Raw genomic sequence first — 19,796 nt, forward strand, 5'->3', positions numbered from 1 at the left:
TCTGAGGAGCAAGACCACTGTCACAACGCTGATAAAACAGTTTGTCTCTGGTGTGGCATGGGGTGACCTGGACTCATTGTGGATATGCCGCCAGAGACCTCTGATGAGCACATTTCTGCTGTGGAAGCCCTTTGCCCTCATAAGCCCCTGGGAGCTATTTTGGTTGCTACTCCCCAGGTGATATGTGTGGGTGATGTCAGGAGAGAGCTCACCTTTTGCAAGAAGACTATGAGTGACTGGAATTGTGGAGAATGAGTGGTTTCATCCGTCCACATTGTTCAGAGTGCACTAATTTTTTCTCTAAGGGAGGTGGCCAGACATGCCAAAGGAGCCAGTGTCATTTCTGCAGTTTCACTGCTATTGAAACAAGCTTCCTAAAGACCAGGTAGCTGTTGCCTCTGGGGCATTGGCTTTGTTTTTTCCATCACCCCTAGCAGCATGTGGAGCTCAGGCATGCTTCCACTCAGAGTGGGCTTATGTGGATCCACAGTGGCTAATGGTATTGAGTTTTTGGCTGCTTCTTAGAAGACAGGACCTTGCACCCTCCCCTATCAACCTCTGAAAACCCAGAAAATATCACCCCAGAAAAAAAAAACCCTGGAACAGCTGAACTAGAAGAAAGATGGGGAACAGCAGTGCAGCAGCCCAGCAAATGGGTCTCCCAGTGCCTCAGCAAAAATAAGGGAAGCAGTACTTACAAAGGGCCCCAGGCAAATAAGCGCCCTGCAGCATTCATCTGAAAGGAGCTGAAGAAAGCAACTAGAGTCTTCCTAAAGTCCCAGCCTTGCTGATTCCAACCCAACACCAGGTAAGCTGTCACAACCCTACAGCTTCCAACTGTCAACCAGGAAGAAATCCTGAAGCCCAGGTGGTAGAGCAGGCAAACACCAACACGTGGACCTTCAAGTGTCTCAATGAGGGTGGGGGAACCAGTGAAAACCAGCTCAGAAAACCACCAGGTGCCTTGGTACTCTACTGCAAAGGAATCTCCCAGTGAATTAGCAGAAACAAGGGAGGCAGCATTGCAAGGGGCCCCAGGCAGATAAATACCCTGCAGCACCCACCTAAAAGGAGCTGAAGAAAGCTAAAGGAAAGGAAAAGCAGGCAACCTAGAATTGCCTGAAAGTTCCAGCCTTGCTGATTCCAGCCCAACACGAGGTAAGCTGCCAAAACCTACAGCCTCCAATTGCCAACATAAGAGGCCCCAGCGCACAAAGCCAGTGACCAAGACCTAGGCTCCCAACACAAGAAGCTTGGGTCAGTGGCCTCTGTTCCCCAGCAGGAGAGCTCAATCTCTTTAAAGGCCAGGGAATAAAGAAACACCATGAGTAAAAAGAAACATACCATAGATTCATATTATGAGAAGAGTGAAGATCAAGACAGAAATTCTGAAGAGGACAACATTGTCAACAAACCCACATCTGCAACATCAAAAGGGAATATGAACTGGTCTGAAGCCCAAAAAGCCTTCTTAGAAGAGCTCAAGAAGGATTTTAAAAGTCTAATGAGAGAGGTAGAAGAGTCCTTAAAAAATACAATTGGCCAATTGGAAAAAAAATACACTGAAGAAAACAAATCCCTTAAAAATACAATTGGCCAATTGAAGAAGGAAGTACAAAAACTAACAGAAGAAAACAATCTGTTAAAAACTAGAATTGGACAAATGGAAACTAATGACTATGAGAGAGCAAGAATCAGTCAAACAGAAACAAAAAAATGAAAAAATAGATGAAAACATAAAATACCTCATTGGTAAAACAACCGACCTGGAAAATCGATCCAGGAGAGACAATTTAAAAATCATTGGACTACCTGAAAATCATGATGAAAAAAAGAGCCTGGACAGTATCTTTCAGGAAATCATAAAGGAAAACTGTTCCGAAGTCCTAGAACCAGAAGATAAATAACCATAGAAAGAATACACTGCTCACCACCTGAAAGAGATCCCAAATTGACAACGCCAAGGAATATAATAGCAAAATTCCAAAATTACCAGATGAAAGAGAAGGTGCTGCAAGCAGCCAGAAAGAAACAATTTAAATATCATGGAACCACAGTCAGGATTACACAGGACCTTGCAGCTTCTACATTAAAAGACTGCAGGGTGGAACATGATATTCCATAAGGCAAAGGAGCTTGGATTGCAGCCAAGGATCAACTACCCTGCAAAAGTGAGCATGATTTTTCAAGGGAGGAGATGGATGTTCAATGAAATAGGAGGCTTCCAAACCTTCCTGACAAAAAGACCAGAGCTCAACAAAAAATTTGATCTTCAAGTACCATATTCAAAAAAGACATAAAAAGGTAAATGGGACAGAAAGATACAAAATGTTGTTAATAAGGGTGGACTGTTTACATCCCTACAAGGGAAGATGACACTTGCAACTCTTGAGAACTGTATTGTTATTACACCATGTTAAAGGATATATTACATAAAGGGGTGGATATTAGGTGACTTTGATGTAATGATAAAAAAAATCTAATCAAGTGGGTTAAATGGATCCAAATAAATGGGTTAGTCTGATCTTAGAAAATGTACTGAGAAAGGAGAAGGCAGACAAGGGTAAATTAGATTACAGGAAAAGAAGCAAAGTCCTATTACAGCAGAGGGAAAGAAGGGAGGGGGGTGAGCATTGTTTGAACCTTACTCTCATCAGATTTGGCTCAAAAAGGGCATAACATAATCAGTTGGGTATAGAAATATAACTTGCCCTATAAGCAGTAGGAAGGAAAAGGAGGGGGGTAGAAGGGAGGGAAAAAGCAGTGAGGGGAAAGGGGAAAAAGGGGGAGGGGGATAATGGAGGGGAGGACAGACTGAAGGAGGCAGTGGTCAAAAGCAAAACACGAGTGAGGGGAGGAAAGGAGAGAGGAGAAAGGAGCATGGACAGGGGGAAAAGAGGATGGAGAAAAAGACAGTAATCATAACTGTGAACGTGAATTTTTTTTCTCTTCTGTTGAGTTTTGTTTCCTCTTTCTAATGGTTCCTCCTATTGGTTTTAACTTTTACTTACAACTTCACTAATGTGAAAATATGTTTAATAGGAATGTAAATGTATAGCCTATATTGGATTGTGCGCCATCTTGGGGAGGGTGGTGGGGAGGAAGGGGGAGAAAAATTTTAAACTCAAAAGCATATGGAAGTGATTGTTGATAAATCAAAATAAATTAATAAAAAAATTTAAAAAAAGACAGGACCTTGGAGGGCATGCTGACTTTAGCCAAAATGTAGCTAACTGTAGAGACATCCCAACATAAGCACATTGCCATTTCCCTCTCTACCTCTGGTGATAAGACTGTTGAGGACACTATGGACATCTTTCCTTGGCTTTGGCTGCAGGGTTCTTACTACTAAGTTTTGTAGTTGGAATATTTCCCTTTTCAGATGTGTAAGTACCATCTGGCCATTAAGTCCATTTGATACCTTGGAAACATAGTCTGAAGGAATGTATCTCCTGCCCCACCACATCATAACCTTAATGTCACTTGATGACTTTATTGTTACATGTGCCTTAGGAATCTTTATAATTTTAAAGGAGCCCACAATTAAGGAAATCCCCCCCCAAAAAAAAGAAGAATGGGGAAAGAGCAGAAGAGAAGATCTGTGTCCTCCACAATGATAGAATGGTACAGCTCAATTAAAACAGGAAATCAGAGATTTGTGAGCATGTCAGATTAAACTGCCCAGCCCTACCAAAGTCTATCCACCTCTGCCTAAAGAGAATCCCTCCCCTCAGAATGAGATCAGGAAAAGAGGGAGTTTCCTAAGGGCCTTGAAGACCCAGGCAGTTTGACAGGAGAATTCCAACTCACTTTGTCTACTTGTCAGCCCAGTCTCCCTGACATTTCTCAATTGATACAGGTTCTGGTGAGTCCTGGGGAGGCAGAACACTGGTATAGAATTGCTGATTGTAAACATCCCCTGGAAGGTATTTGTCAGGCCCTACCTGATAAGGACCCCCTTGATGAGGCAGAAAAAAAGATGGCCAAAGCCTTATGAAAGCCATTCCTTTTTTTTTTTTTACTTTTTTTTGACTCAAACACTAAAGAAAAAGAAACCTAAACTTAAATACAAAATGAGAAAAAAGGGTGTCATGATGTGTACAGCAGAACATAAAAAGGTTCAGAGTATATAGCAATAAATTTCCATTTCAAGAAAGCCTGTATAAGAAATATGACCCCTTGTGTTGAGAGCTATTCATCTTTGCTTTGCTTTCTTGTAACTTTTCTTCTGCTCTCTGCTGTGCATTTTTACTTTGTTCTTTTTTCCCCTCTTGGAAGCCATTCCTAAAGCATTCCCTAAACCTGGAAACTGGATTAAGGCTAGCCACCAGAACTCTGGCAAGACAGTCTTTGACTTTTATAATCACTTTCTCCTTGTATTCAGAATTCAGGAAACAACAGTAAGAAGCAAGAAAATATTAATCCATACTTTGCATAAGTCACATAGGAATAGAGTTTCTAACAGAAGTGTTCTATAATAGGTCTCAAACTCTAATGTAATGTTCATTACTTGTTTACCAGCCATGGAGCTCACATGCAGAACCATGAGAATGCTGACAAAGCTATCTACATCCTGTTTTACTCAAATTCCATGACCAAACCAAGCATGGGAGGTGGCATGGTATGGAAAGTCTTCCTGGCCCCATATGTTCTTGGGGCATATGTAAAAGTCCTGCCTAACCTAAGGAGAAGCCCATCCATCTTGTGACCACCTCATCGGAGGAGATATTTCCTGCTTTGCCCAACCTGTGACCCTGCTGATATAGTGCTTTGCTTATTTTAGCCTCTGTGTCATATGTCAACCAATGGTATTATTCTGTATTTGGCATAGTTGCTCAACAATGTCCAGATACTTGGGGCAGCTAGGTGGTGCAGTGGATAGAGCTCTGACGTATGAGTCAGGAGGACTTGAGTTAAAATCTGGCCTCAGATACATAACACTCACTAGCTGTGTGACTGGGCAAGTCACTTAACCCCAACTGCATCACCAAAAGCAAGCAAGCAAACAAACAAACAAAAAAAATGTCTAGATACCTAGCCCTTAACAATTGGACCCTGGAAGGAGGAATATCTCAGATCATGAGGAAGATCTTAGGTCCACCCTTTAATAAAGTGCCAGAGCTCGTTGGCTCACATTGGCTCAGAGCTCTGCCTCAGTCTCTATAATCCCCACAGGTGTCTAGGAATATCTTTGTGAATCATGGAACTAGAAATATCCAGTGATAAACGTGCAATGAAGGCCCTAAAATGGAGTTTATAGGGACTGGGTTTAATCTTTGGGAAGCCTCAAATCTTTGGTTTGTTTCCCCCACCAGCCTTACTCTGGGAAGCCATCAGAGATGGTGTGGTTCTAGATTTCTGTAGGTGTAAAGTGTACCCAGCTCCTCTGTTTCAAGTTAACAATGTGTGTTGAGTATATTAAAGGCATTATTTCATCCTGCAGGAAATGTAGAAATTATGCCATGGACTTGTAATTCAAACAATTTATAAAACTGTCACTACTGAGCCTGGGCACTTCATGGTTTGGACCCTCTCTAGGAAGGCAACCTAAGCATGTGAAGAAAGACTCTCCCTTCTGCCATGCCTCCTCCATATGTTTCAGTAAGTGCTTTTTATCCAAGGGACATATACCATTAGCCTCATGATACTCCCCAGTAAGCTTAGCCTTGCTCTATAAAGAAAAATATCTAGAGGGTTTCTAGAGATGTGACCCCTTTCCCATCAAGGCGTGGTCCCAGTGACTCAGTTATGATAGATTGTCTATAGCTTTTGTTATTGCACACTGAGTTGTGACTTGTCACTTTGCCACTTCTGCAATTGCAGAGACTTTTGCACCATCACCCCCCTCTTTATGACTGTGTGCCCAGAGACTGCCCCACCTTAGCCTCAAGGATCCCCTTTCCTTGAGTCACATGACTGAAGCATGTACCACTATGACATGAATTTGCAGCTGCTTTTGTAGGATTGGGTCTAAAAATTCTTCATCTACCACTGGCCTGGCTGCTTCCATCTTTGGGGTAATGTAGGATGAGAAAACAGGGTGCAGTCACTCTCTAGGTGCCAGGGTCTGATCTCTGGCCTTGTGCTTAGCTCTGGATCCTTCCAAAGAGGAGACGACAGGCAATAACTTGCTTCATCTTAAAGGCTTATACAAAGGAGTAGTTCCAACCTGCAACTCTCAACCAATTAACCCATCTGCCACAAATAACAATTAGAGAAATCCTAATCTTTATTGAGATGTGTTTGGTCATATCCCACCTTACCCAGGAAGATAAATTGTGGTCACTCTTTGGACCTTTGTACATTCATCGAGTTAATGGTGGAACTAATTCCCTGGACAATATGTACTGCGGAATAGAACACAGCACAAATTCTTAAGCTCCATGTTTCAAGTGAACCCTCCAAGAGCAGAACTAACAGCTGCCTTGATAAGCCTCTTCCCGGGGGCTTCTCCCCAGCGCTACAGTGAGTGTTAGGCTCTTCATCTTTGGTCAAAGGGAACCAGAGACTGGTTATAACAACTCAACTTTTATGAAGTCTGTGTTATAGGTACATTTCTGCAAAGCTGTATTGGCTTAGGGTCCACTTCTTCCTAGGCTAAAGCCGCAAAAACCATTTCTTTAATGCAGTATAGAATTCAGCTTGTCAACTTCCTAGTAAAATTGCCTCGCTTCTGGAATCCACCATATGAAAAGGGTGTTTGTTGCTGATTCCAGAGCTGTTGCATGTGCTCTCTGGCTGCATCCCTCCCCCACTCAAGCTTCCAAAGGAGGAGTGGGAGAGAATGGCACAGGCTAATCTAACTCCAGTTTGGTTTAGCTATGATCTAGCCATCCAGTTTTGGCAAGTACACTCCCAGGTATGTTATGCTGTCTAGAGTTATTTGAAATGGGGCATTTTTTACTATCTCTTCTATCAAGAGTTTTGTTACATACGAGAACACGGGTGTTTTATGTGGAGTTACTTTATGTCCTGCTACTTTGCTAAAATTATTAATTTTTTCAACTAACTTTTTAATTGACTCTGGGATTTTCCAAGAATATCATCATATTGCCTGAAAAAAGAAATAGTTTTATTACCTCATTTCCTATTCTGATTCCTTCTATTTCTTTTTCTTCTCTTATTGCTATTGCTAGGATTTCCAATAAAATATTGAATGATGTCTGTTACAGTGGTCATCCTTGTTTCACACCTGATCTTACTGGGAAGACTTCTAGTTTAGCCCCATTACAAATTAAGCTTACTAAGTTTTAGACAAATGCTTTTTAAAAAAATCAATTTGAGAAACAATCCATTTATATCAATACTTTCAATTTTTTTTAATAAAAATGAATGTTGGACTTTATCAAAAGCTTTTTCTGCATCTATTGATAAAATCATATGACTAAAATTTTTTTATTATTGATATAATCAATTATGTTAATAGTTTTCTTCAGTTAAACCACTGCTGTATTCCTGGTATAATCTTTGTAATCTATTGTTGTAATCTTTTAGCTATATTTTATTAAGGGTTTTTGTATCCATATGCATTAATGAAATTGGTCTATAATTTTCCTTTCTTGTTTTTACTCTTCTTGGTTTAGGTATCAATATCATATTTATTTCATAAAAGGAGTTTGGTAAGGATCCTTTCTTTCCCTATTATTCCAAATAATTATTTAACATTGGAATTAGTTGATCCTTAAATATTTTATAGAATTCACTTATAAATTCATCTGGTACTGGTGCTTTTCTCTCAGGAAGCTCAATTATGGCCTGGCAAATTTCTTTTTCTAAAATATTTAGATATTCTATTTCCTCTTCTGCTAATCTAGGCAATTTATATTTTTGTAAATAGTCTTCCATTTTTCTTAAATTGTTGAATTTATTGGCATATGATTGGGCAAAATAACTCCTTATAATTACTTAAATTTCATGTTCATTACTGGTATATTCACACTTTTATTTTTGATACTAGTGATTTGGTTTTCTCTCTTTTTTAATCAAATTAACCAATTGTTTATTTGTCTATTCATTCATTCATTCATTCATTCATTCATTCATTCATTCATTCATTCATTGGTTAGGCAATGGGGTTAAGTGACTTGCCCAGGGTCACACAGCTAATAAGTGTTATGTGTCTGAGGCCGGATTTGAACTCAGGTCCTCCTGAATCTAGGCCAGTGCTCTATCCACTGCGCCACCTAGCTGCCCCTATTTTTTTCCCCATAAAACCAACTCCTAGTTTTATTTATTAATTCCAATGTTTTGGCTTTTTTTTTTACTCTCAATTTTATTAATCTCACCTTTAATTTTTAGGATTTTCAATTTAGGGTTTAATTGGGGCCTTCTAATTTGTTCTTTTTCTAGTTTTTAAATTGTGCACTCAATTACTTAGTCTGCTCTTTCTCTATTTTATTGATGTAAGCGTTTAGAGAAGCAGATTTTCCTCAAATCACTGCTTTTGCTGTTTCTCATTGGTTTTGATATGAAATCTCATTGTCATTCTCTTTAATGAAATTATTGATTGTTTCTATGATTTGTTTTATAATTCAATCATTCTTTAAGATTAGGTTGTTTAATCTCCAATTAGTTTTTAATCTATTTCCTTGCTCTATTATTCAATACAATTTTTATTGCATTAGAATCTTAAAAGGACACTTTTAAATATTTCTGCTTTTAACTATAAAAATTTTATGCATTAATGTATGGTCAATCTTTGTAAATATACCAGGAACCACTGAGAAAAAAGTGTATTCCTTTCTGTTTTCATTCATTTCTCTCCAGAAATCTATCATATCTAGCTTATCTCAAATTCTATTCACTTACTTATCTTCTTTTTTATTTATTATGTTGTTAGATTTATTGAGTTCTGACAGAGGAAAATTAATGTTCCCTTCTATTTTAGTGACAATATCCATCTTCACCTGTAACTCATTGAACATGTTTTTTAAAAATTTAGGTGCTATAGTATTTGGTGCGTGTAGGTTCAGTATTGATATTGCTTCATTGTCCATGGTATGTTTGATCAAAATGTAATTACCTTGTTTATTTCTTTAATTAAATCTTAATCCATGTACCCATCTAAAAGTCCCTTCCCCATCCTGCCCTCCAGTTTTCTCACCTCATTAGAAGTTCAGAAGACTGCTAAACCTCTCTAGATGTCTAAGTTGTTTCATTTTCAACTCTGATGAATGTAAGGTTCCAACATTACCAGCTCTCCACCCCCACCTGCTTCTTCTGTATTAGTTTTTTCTTTCATGACCCCTTTTTATGAGAAAATTGCTTTTTGCCTTTCCCTACCCAATTTTGTTTTTTAGAGTCATCCCTTCATACACAATCCCAACCTTTCTTTCAAGCCACCATATTTCACTGCATAATTGTTGCCGCCACATAATTGTGGCACCCTGTTTTTTTCAGCCAAAAATTAGTTTATAATCTTTCATCTCATAACCATCTTGTGGTATAATCCTGTTCATCACACAGCTTAAAAGGTAAACAGAGTAGCAATGCATTCACCAGTGGCATATGGATGTGCATTTATCTCTCACGCATTGCAAGCCTAGAATTCTCAGCAAACATGCATTGTCAGTATATTTCTGAAAGCCAACTTGCATGTTTTTTTAGAGTGCTGCAGTACTTGTGGTATTGTCATTCAACCCAATACCCACACTAGCTAAACTGTACAATTCATTCACCAGCACTACTTTAACATGCAAAGCATTTCTTTCTGATGATGGGCAAATATCATGCACCAAAGACAGTTTAGTAATAAATGATTTTTAAGTTATACTGGCACAATTAAAAAAAAAACCCTTCACATAATGGTCACACCCCATTTTTTTTTTGCCAAAAAAGATGGCATGAAATCTGGTGATTATGTGGTGAAATACAGTATTTTAGTAATGATGACAGTTCTAAGAATGCTGATAACATTTTCATGTATCATAAGTAAACAATTTGACCTTAATGAGTGCCTTATAATTAGTCTTTAACATTTTCCTTATATTTCTTCTGGATCTTTTATACTGAATTTTCTATTAAGTTCTGGTCTTTTCCTTACAATTAGCTAAAAGTCTTTCAGTTTGTCAAATGCATATATTTCTTTCACTCAGGATTATACTCAACTTGGCTGGGTAAGTTATTCTTGGTTGCAACCCCAGCTCCTTTACTCTTCAAAATATAATGTTCCAAGGCTTATGGTCTTTTAGTATAGGAGCTGCCAGGTCTTGTGAAATCCTGACTGTTTGTCCACAGTATTTAAGCTTCTTTTCTTGTTGCTTGCAGTCTCATCTCCTTAACCTGGGAATTTTGAAACTTAGCTATGACATTCCTGTACGTTTTCTTCCTGGGACCTCTTTCAGGTGGTGAAATTTCTTTCTTTCTTTCTTTCTTTCTTTCTTTCTTTCTTTCTTTCTTTCTTTCTTTCTTTCTTTCTTTCTTTCTTTCTTTCTTTCTTTCTTTCTTTCTTTCTTTCTTTCTTTCTTTCTTCCTTTCTTCCTTCCTTTCTTTCTTTCTTTCTTTTTTATACGTTTCTGGCTTCAGTGCACTCTGCCACAAAAAAAAGTACTCTCATTCTAGTCATCTAGCAAGCAACCTTAGGGTTATATTTAATTGTTTAGTTGCCTGTCTTTTTGATAATCTGAAATACAACTAGGAAAGGAAATGACTGATCCTGGGAGATTGCAATTACCTTCTTAACCAGATGTTTTCAAGCAAAAGCTGGATAACTACTTATGTGTTAGAGGTAATTGTTCAGCTATCAATTAAAAGGACCTCTGAAGACCTTCCAGGTCTGACAGGGAGAAAAATCAAAGGTATAAATAACTTGAAACAGAACTAGAAGTGGACCTTCATTTTCTGAGCTTCATTTGTTCCTACTGCATTAAACACTTAGGGATAGATATGATTCTGTGCCTTTTTTTTTTGGTATTTCCACATAATTTGTTGATGGGTTAATAAGTTCATGCTAAATTTTAATAACTAAGGATGACATTTTAAAATTGTATGTGCAAATTGGCATAGCACGTATAATAGGATCGATCTTTAGGTTGTCCAGGATCCAGTAAAACGGTAGTCACTGATGGTCAGTGTAATCACTGCTGCAAGATCCATAAATATGACTTAATCCAACTTGATGAAGCCAATGTCTTTCACATTCTGCTGGAAAGCACTGGTGATACATGTTCAGGCCTTACTTGCAGATCAGGCCATGCCGGTTTGAACAGATGCAGCATGACCAAGACCCCTGGCCTAATTTTCGAGGGTGACTCCAGTAGAACTGCTGGTGACCCATGGCGCCACTAGCAGAGACACAGGACAAAAAAAAAGTGAGTTTTTTCTATTTCCACTTTACCGTCTTGTTCTAGAACTTCAGGGCAATTTTCCTTAATGATTTCTTGTAATATTGTGTCCAGATTCTTTTTTTGACCATAACTTTCAGGTAGTCCAATAATTCTTATATGTTTTCCAGATCAGTTGTTTTTCTAATGAGATGTTTCATATTCTCTTCTATTTTTTTTTCAGTTTTGTTATTTCTTGGTGTCTTATAATGTCATTGGTTTCTACTTGCCCAATTCTTGCTTTCAAGGAGTTATTTTCTTTCTTAAGTTTTTTATCTTTTTAGGGGCAGCTAGGTGGTGCAGTCCACAGAGCACTGGCCCTGGATTCAGGAAGACCTGAGTTCAAATCTGGCCTCAGACACATAGCACTTACTAGCTGTGTGACCCTGGGCAAGTCACTTAACCCCACTGCCTAGCCAAGAAAAAGAAAACGACAAACCAATAAGATTTTTTTATCTTTTTCCAATTGGTTAACTCTCTTTTCATATTTTTTGAATTACTTTTTTTTTGATTTTCCTAGTTCTTTCATATATGATTTTTGAATTCCTTTTTATTTTCTTCCTTAAGATTTTGCATCTTTTTCTAATTGGTTCCTTTTCTTTTCATAGTTTTATTGAATTGCTTTTATTTTTTTCCCTATTTTTCCTTGTTCTCTTTTATTTGATTTTTGAATTCCCTGTCAAGTTTTTCCAAGATTTCTTTTTGGACTAGTGACAATTTGACATTACTCTTTATTACTGAAGTGGCTTTTTTTATATCCTCACTATCTTCCTCTGAATATGCAACCAGATCTTCTTTTACACTAAAGTAGCTATCAATGGTCAGATTCTTTTTCCTTTGCTCAATCATTTTAACTTTCAATTTTTCTTATTTTATTGTAGCAGCTTGATATTATTATAATCAAGTGTTAATGCTTAGTTGTGGATAATGTTGCCCTCAGGTCCTTCTTACTATCCATATAAACTCCATTTTATGGCATTCATTGTATAGTTATCACTGGGTATTTCTAGTTCTGTGATGGACCTTCCTAGACATTTGTGGGGGATTAAAATAATCCAAACTACAATAAGAGAGACTGAGGCAGAGCTCTGAACTAATGGCACTTTATTAAAGGGTCCATGGTCCACACTAATGAAGTGGACCTCAGATCTTCCTCATAAGCTGAGATATTTCTCCTTCCAGGGTCCAATTTTTGTAGGGCTAAATATCTAAATATTCTTGAGCAGCTCTACCAAATACAGAATAATTCCATTGGTTGACATATGACATAAGCAAAGCACTATATCAGCCGGGTCACAGGTTGGGCAAAGCAGGAAATATCTCCTCTGATGAGGTGGTCACAAGATGGATGGGCTTCTCCTTAGGTTAGGCAGGACCTTTACATATGCTCCAAGAATATATGGGGCCAGGGATGCTTTCCATACCATGCCATCTCCCAAGCTTGGTTTGGTCATGGAATTTTGAGTAAAACAGGATGGAGATATCTTTGTCAGCATTCTCGTGGTTCTGCATGTGAGCTCCATAGCTGGTAAATAAGTAATGAACATGACATTAGAGTCTGAGACCTATTATAGAGCCTTTCTGTTAGAAACTGTGTTCCTGTGTAACTTATGCAGAGTATGGATTAATACATGGCTTATTCTTGCCCAAATATGCAAAAGAGTCATGGCAAAATATCAAATTTCATTGGTTGAGAGACCTTGCTCTTGAGAGCCAAAAATGGCATAGTAGCGGGGGGAGGTATCACAGATTGGGTGAAGCATGGGGGCATCTCCACTGACTAAGTGGTTAGAAGGTGGTCACTTGCTCATGCTGGAAAAGAGAGAGTGGTTCAGAGGCACAAAAATAAGTTGGGGGATTTTCAATGTAGTGGAGTCACCTCCACCACACTGGGCTTGGTCACCATGACAAGGAAAAATAGGAGTGGAGGGTCTGTTGTTGTTCAGTCATTTCAGCAATGGTCAACTGTTAGTAAACCCATTAGGGCTTTTCTTGGCAAAGATACTGGAGTAATTTGCCATTTCCTTCTCCAGTTCATTTTACAGATGAGGGAACTGAGGCAAAAGGTTAAGTGACTAGAGGCCATATTTGAACTCAGAAAGATATTGTCCTGATTCCAAGTCCAGTGCTCTATCTATTACACCACCTAGATTGCCCTTCTGCATCATAGTTGCTCTTATTATTAATGTAATTAATAATGTAATTAAGGACTATCTGCTGTAGACAAATGAAAGCAATCCTAAAGCAAAGGCATAAGCTGTTTTGGGTATGACACATATCCAGAGTGACCTCAGGCCCCTAATATAATAACAGATAAGGCTCCTTCACTTGGCTGGGAGCTATCTCATACCACTCAGTGCAGTCCAGATTCTGACAAATATCTTTCTAGAGTCCTCTTTATGTTTTCATCTAGATAACTTTATTTCAGCCATTCAGGAAGCTCACTAGATCTTTTCTTTAACTTTATTCTCATGTATTAAATGTTTTTCCCCAGAATGCAGTGTACCTGCCAGACCTTTCTTTACAATATATCACTTACATCAGTTCTGATAAGGAAGAAATTTCACATCACCCTCTCTCTTTCTCCTCCACAGATGCACCTCACAAATAGAACACAAACTTTCTCCCTGATTCCATCAGGAAACACGTTCCATTTCTCAGACACAGCTCTATTCCAACCGATGATATAAAATGCTTTTCTCAAAATTCTATCGGGTTCTTACTTACTCTGGTTTCAACAGTTGACTCTGACATTCATAAAGGGCAAATCCCTTCTCTGGGCTTCAGGTTTCCTCCTGTAAATTATTGAACTCTGAAGTGTCTTTCAGCTCCATGTCCTGTGACTTTTGGTGATTTAGGAGACAATGACATTCAAGGATGTGGCTGTGGACTTCACCCAGGAGGAGTGGGGCCTCTTGGACCGTCCTCAGAAGGAGTTGTATAAGGAGGTCATGCTGGAGAATGCCCAGAACCTTCTCTCCCTGGGTAAGGACACTTCCCCTGCTAACTGAGTCTTCAATCAGAGAGAACATCTTCATTCCCTAGTGTGCAGGGTTTGGCGCATCTGTCGATTATTAGAGAGTGAAAAGTGCTGGTCTCCTGTGTTCAAGACACAGACCCCTCCTGCTCCCTGGTTTTCCTCTAGGAAGTCATTGCTTTGTCTGATAAGGACTTGAGGCTTTCCTTTGTTGCTCCTCAAGGTGTCTCTTACCAATTCCTGGTAGCTTCAGGTCAGAGATCCAATCAGTGTGGAAGCATCTCAGGTGTGGATCTAATCTCAGAGGTTAAAATTCGAACCTCTACCTCGGTGTGAATTCTGCTGCCAAATCTCTGAGAACTGCTCAGGCGGCTTTTCCTTGCAGCCCCATCCTCTTTGGGATGGGCCGAGGATTTGGAATCTTCTTCCTTTGAACGAGCAGACAGTGGTAGCTCACAGCTCTTCAATGTATCTGGTGTAGCAGGTTTGTCCTTCATCTTCCTTCCTGTTACCCCAAACTTCCAGCACAGACAGTGAGAAAGGAAGGGAAGGGAATGAACATCTATATTCACCTGCTATTTGCCATGGGCTGTGCCAAGGGCTTTCTTTACAATATTATGTCCCTTCATGCTCATCATAACCTTCCAGGTTAGGTGATATTATTCCCCCCATTTTAGAGTTGGGAAACTGAGGCAAATAGAGGGTAAGTGACTGGTCCAGGGGCACACAGGTACTAACTATCTGAGGCCAGATTTAACCTCAGGCAACCCTGACTCCAGGCCCAGGTCTCTCTCCACTGCAGTATCAGCTGCCTCTGCTTTCTAGACAATGGAAGCTGTAATGAATCCCTTCTTCTATGAAGAAGGTGCACCAAGACCAAATTCTCTGATTCCAAAGTGGTTCCATGATTTTCTCTCTGACCTCTCCCCAGAAATCCCCAAAATTAATGCCATAGAAACTATCCTTCAGGCATCCTGGGAACCACCCTGGCATCCTTGCTTGCATGCCCCTGTGGATGCCAGGAATAAGGGACTGGCTGAGAAAGAAAGTTTGGACCACCTAAGGTTTGTTGAGTTTGCCAGCAGGAGCCTCTCCCCTAAAGAGGGAAACACTCCCTGAATGAACAGTACACATGGTTTATCTAGGGTTCAGGGAGAGAGTAGCCAATATAGGGGGAGAGGGCAAAGGATGATTCATCAAGTTTCCCAGAGCTGGGGCTTGAGGCTGATCTGGGTCATGTGTGACCAGAATGGAGTGATTCTTGAAGTGGAGCACTCTGTGTCCACACTCCTTTTCTTAAAGAGAACTAAATTACAAGTTACTCTCCATGCTCATCCTTAACTGATTCCACATGCCCAGGAATTCCAGTTCCCAGAGAAGATGTGATCTCTTATTTTGAGCAAAGGGAAGCACCATGGATGCTGGAGCAAGGAGGCCTGAGGCCACTGTCTAGGTGAGTGAGGTGAAAGCAGGTCTATGAGAGCTGTGATTACAAGAGGCTGTTATGTGTTATGGTGAAGGAAGGGCTAAATTTGGGGGCTAGAAAACCTGCCTTGGAATCCTTTTTCAGATTTTTTTTTTTAGCAGTGGCTTCCTAGGTCAGTCACTGAACCATGGAGCCTCAGTTTCCCTATCTGCAAAATGAGGGGGTTGGACTCCATGCCCTTTTAGGGATAAATCTATGATCATATAAGAAGTCAGCATTTGGAATTTGGGGGCCTGGAATTCTCTCATAAGTGCAAAAAGGTCTTAGATTATCCAATATGAACTCTTTCTTAGACCTTCACATCAAGATATATTTAAGCACCCTGCTCCATGCTACTTCCTGTGCTAAGCACTGGGAAGACAAAGAGATGTAAGGGTCATCCCCAGATATAGTGGAGCTCCCATTACGGTGGGGCAGACATCACTCCAGTAACTTTGTAGAAATGCACTCTAGATGGATAAATTGGAGCTGGTCAAGAGAGGGAAGGCCCTAAAGTGAAGGAGGACTGGAAAGGCTTATGATGGAAGGTGGGCTCTAGCTAGGGCTTAAGGGAAGCCAGGATGAGTATTCTAGGCAAAAAGGACAGTGAGAAAAACCCATGGAGTCAGGAGGTGGAGTGTGCTGTCGATAGAACAGAAAGGAGGCCCATACCACTGGATTATAGCATATATGGTGGTGGTGGGGATTAGGGTGAAAGAAGACTGGAAGAGTAGGAGGGGGAGGTGATGAAGGGATTTAGCAGCCCTGGGGGGATTTTGTATTTGACCCTTTTGCTACAGAGCCACTAGAGGTTGTTAAGTAGGTGTGGATGTGTTCAGGTGAGAGCTTTAGGAAGATGAACTTGACAACTGGGTTCAGGATTGAGTGGAGTGGGGGGAGATGAGGCAGCCAGACCAACAAGCAGGCTCTTCAATACCTAAGGTGTGAGGTGTTTGGGGCTTGAACCAAAACAGTGACAGTGCTGGGAGAGAAGGGGGTGCATGGGAGAGATTCGCACAAGTGGAATCATGGGACTTTGCTGCAGATTGAATATGTGGGTCAGAAGGGTGACTGTGTGAGAGCTGATGAGGAGTGCATGACACTTCATCTTTGAGCCTGGATTATTGGAGGATTCTTTGGATAGCATTAGGAAAGTAGGCAGATGGGAGGGTTGGGTCAAAGAGAATGAGTTTCACTTCAGATATAGTAGAAGGAGAACCAGAAGAGAGTTGTGTCACTAAAGCTTAGAGAGGAGAGTATCAAGAAAAAGGGAGATCTGCAGTGTCAAAGCCTTCAGAGAAGCCATGAAGAATGAGGATCAAGAAATGGTATCGAATTTAGCAATTTCAAGATTATTGGTAATTTTGGAGAAAGAAGTTTCAGTTGAACAATGACGCTGGGAGCCAGACTGCAGAGAGTTCCAAAGAAAGCAAGGGAAAGCACTTATAAATGGCCATCTCTAGCTGTTTAGCCATGAAATAGAGAAAAAAATATTGGACAATATCTCATGGGGATGCATGGATCATTGAGAGTGTTTTGAGAGATGGTTTTATTTGTGACAATAGGAAAGGAGTCCTTAGTGTGGGAAAGAGTGGAAATTAATGGAAAAAATGGAGATACTAGGGGAAGAGCATACCAGAGTAAAGGATGGAATCAGATTATTTGCACACATAAAGGGATCTGCGTTAGCAAGTAAAAGAAACGAGTTGCCCATGGATTTGGCTTTTGCATGTGTCTTTTCTCTTATAATGCAGGGCCAGCTATGGCTTGCAGTTTTTCCCTTCTGTCTTTTATAAATGCAGTCTGAGCTATGGTTTTATGTCTGCACTATTTTTCATAAGAATTGTTTGTGCACAGTTAAACTGGTTGAAATTAACAAGTTAATTGTGCATTTGGTTAGAATTGTGCAATGTTTACTTCTGTAATTCAAATGAATTGCTAGCATTTAACCCTAACCCTAAATGCGTGGAATACTTGTAATTGTGTATTTGTGTTTTGCATAGTTATGTTGTTATATTCCCTCATAGTGTATTTGTGTATTGTGTATCCTTGTTAGTTAAGTGGTTTCATTATCTTTGAGTGTATACCTTTAAAATGGGACAGATGTGTTGCAAAGGCATGGGAGAAGATACAGCAGTTCCTATTAGAAAACCACCAGAACAAACATGTGCCTTTCAAATGCATAAGAAACAGGACCTTGACTGTCCCTCCTATTGACAGGATTGGGTTGATTTCACTAGTGATGACCCTAAACCCTTCCTGGACTTATTGGGGCAGCTTTGATAAGACCAGATTAAAGTATTTAAGGCAGAAACTGATGAATGCAGAAACTCAGCCTCTTGAGTGGGACAGCTATGATAAATGGTACTCAGAGTCAAAGGAAAGAGCATAGGTCTGAATTAGAATCAATGAAAGAATGGATTAAATCATTTGAAAATCTCTGTAACAACCCCCAAACTACCCAAGTATCTAAAATGTACCCACCTTTACCAAAAGATTCCATCAGCTCCCCAGCTTCTATGTTCCCTTTTAAAAGGCAAACCAAAGTTCTCCCAGGAGTTCATAGTTCCAGAATATTCAAAGGGAGGGGTTCAGCACAAATATAAGGCTATTATCATGAAAACTAATTTTCCCTAGAAAATTTCCTTTTAAACCTCCTAGTATTTATGTAACTCCCAATGGAAAATTTAAATGTAATACAAGGTTATGACTTTTAATCACTGATTTCAACCCTGATACATGGAATCCAGCTTGATCAGTCTCAACAATCTTGATCAGCTTTATGGTGGAAAAGGGCCCCACATTGGGCAGCATAGAAACTTCAGACTACACAAAAATGCAACTTACCAAACAGAGTTTGGCATTTAACTTAAAAGACAAAGTATTTTGTGAATTGTTTCCTGAAGTGGTGGAGGAGATAAAACAAAAACAGAATGCACAAGATGAGCTCAGTAGCCGACTGTAGCCCCTCTTGTTGCCAGATGTGGTCCCTGAAGGGAACACTCACCATGGCAGAATGGGCTTCAGCTTCTAAATGGGCATGTGCTGCTGGCCAGCCCCAACCACGAGGGCCTGCAGCAGGCCAACCAAAACCACTGGACTCTTGGGAGGCGCTCTGGCCAACCTGTTTGTCATAGTCGGCGTCACCACCTTTACCTACACAGTCAAGTATGTCCTGCAAAGCATGATCTAGGCATGAGCCTCAGGCTGGGATTCCAAGACCTTGGTCAGAATGAAGCTAACGAGACTCTGGTCATCAGAGTGTGACCCTGGGACAGATAACAACCAAGCTGGGTCTGGTCCTGCTGGGCTCCTGGGGTTTAGTTTTGGAAGCCTTGACAAAACACAGTCAAAGCCAGATCCCAGAGCCTGTGTGGCTGGAATCTGGGAAATATGTGAGACTCTTGAATTCCTGCCTTCTTAACCTCCTTGTGTGTCTGTGGCTGTAGAGAAACTCAGCACCATGAATGAGAAGCTAGCACTCGGACTTTTAGCATGAGCCCCCGTTCAGTTTGTTGGACCTGTTTGAAGTAAACATGTTTTTCATTTTACATAATTCGGTTGTTCAAAAAAACTCTGAAACTCAATGCCTAGCCCTTGTTGCACATACTGTTTTTAGTTTAGGTGAAGGACTCTGATCTGGAGTGAGATGGAAGTGGCCAGTGTAAAACTTGGCAGGGTGTCCTGGGGGGCTCACTGGACTGCCCTGCAGGAGCCTGACTGCTCCCCATTTCACAGCTGATCTTCAGCCATGCTTTGTGTTGGCTAACTGTTTTTTTGTTTTTTGTTTTTTTGTCAAAATGGATGTCTTACAGGCTTAGGAGGGACTCTTAGGAGTTCACATAGCCAGTCACCTGTTAGATGCTTCTGATGGCCAATGACAAACTTTCAGACTAAGCCGGGGCCATCATCAATTTATCTCAGCATTTTTACTGTGTTTGTGTTCACTTAGAATGACAAAAGAAATGACTTTTAGGAAAGGGTCTTTTCCTTCTATACCACCCTACACCCTCTCAAAAACGTGAAATTAAGA

The 19,796-nt window shown here is 40.1% G+C and overlaps 1 pseudogene; it reads left to right on the plus strand.

The window, feature by feature from the left end:
- Positions 1-14,185: 14,185 nt before the first annotated feature.
- On the plus strand, positions 14,186-19,319 carry LOC110197845 (ubiquitin-conjugating enzyme E2 J2-like; annotated as a pseudogene).
- The last annotated feature ends 477 nt before the right edge of the window (positions 19,320-19,796 follow it).

Source organism: Phascolarctos cinereus, unplaced genomic scaffold (assembly GCF_003287225.1).
Source record: "Phascolarctos cinereus isolate Bilbo 61053 unplaced genomic scaffold, phaCin_HiC Scaffold_726;HRSCAF=1367, whole genome shotgun sequence".
Lineage (NCBI taxonomy): Eukaryota > Metazoa > Chordata > Mammalia > Diprotodontia > Phascolarctidae > Phascolarctos > Phascolarctos cinereus.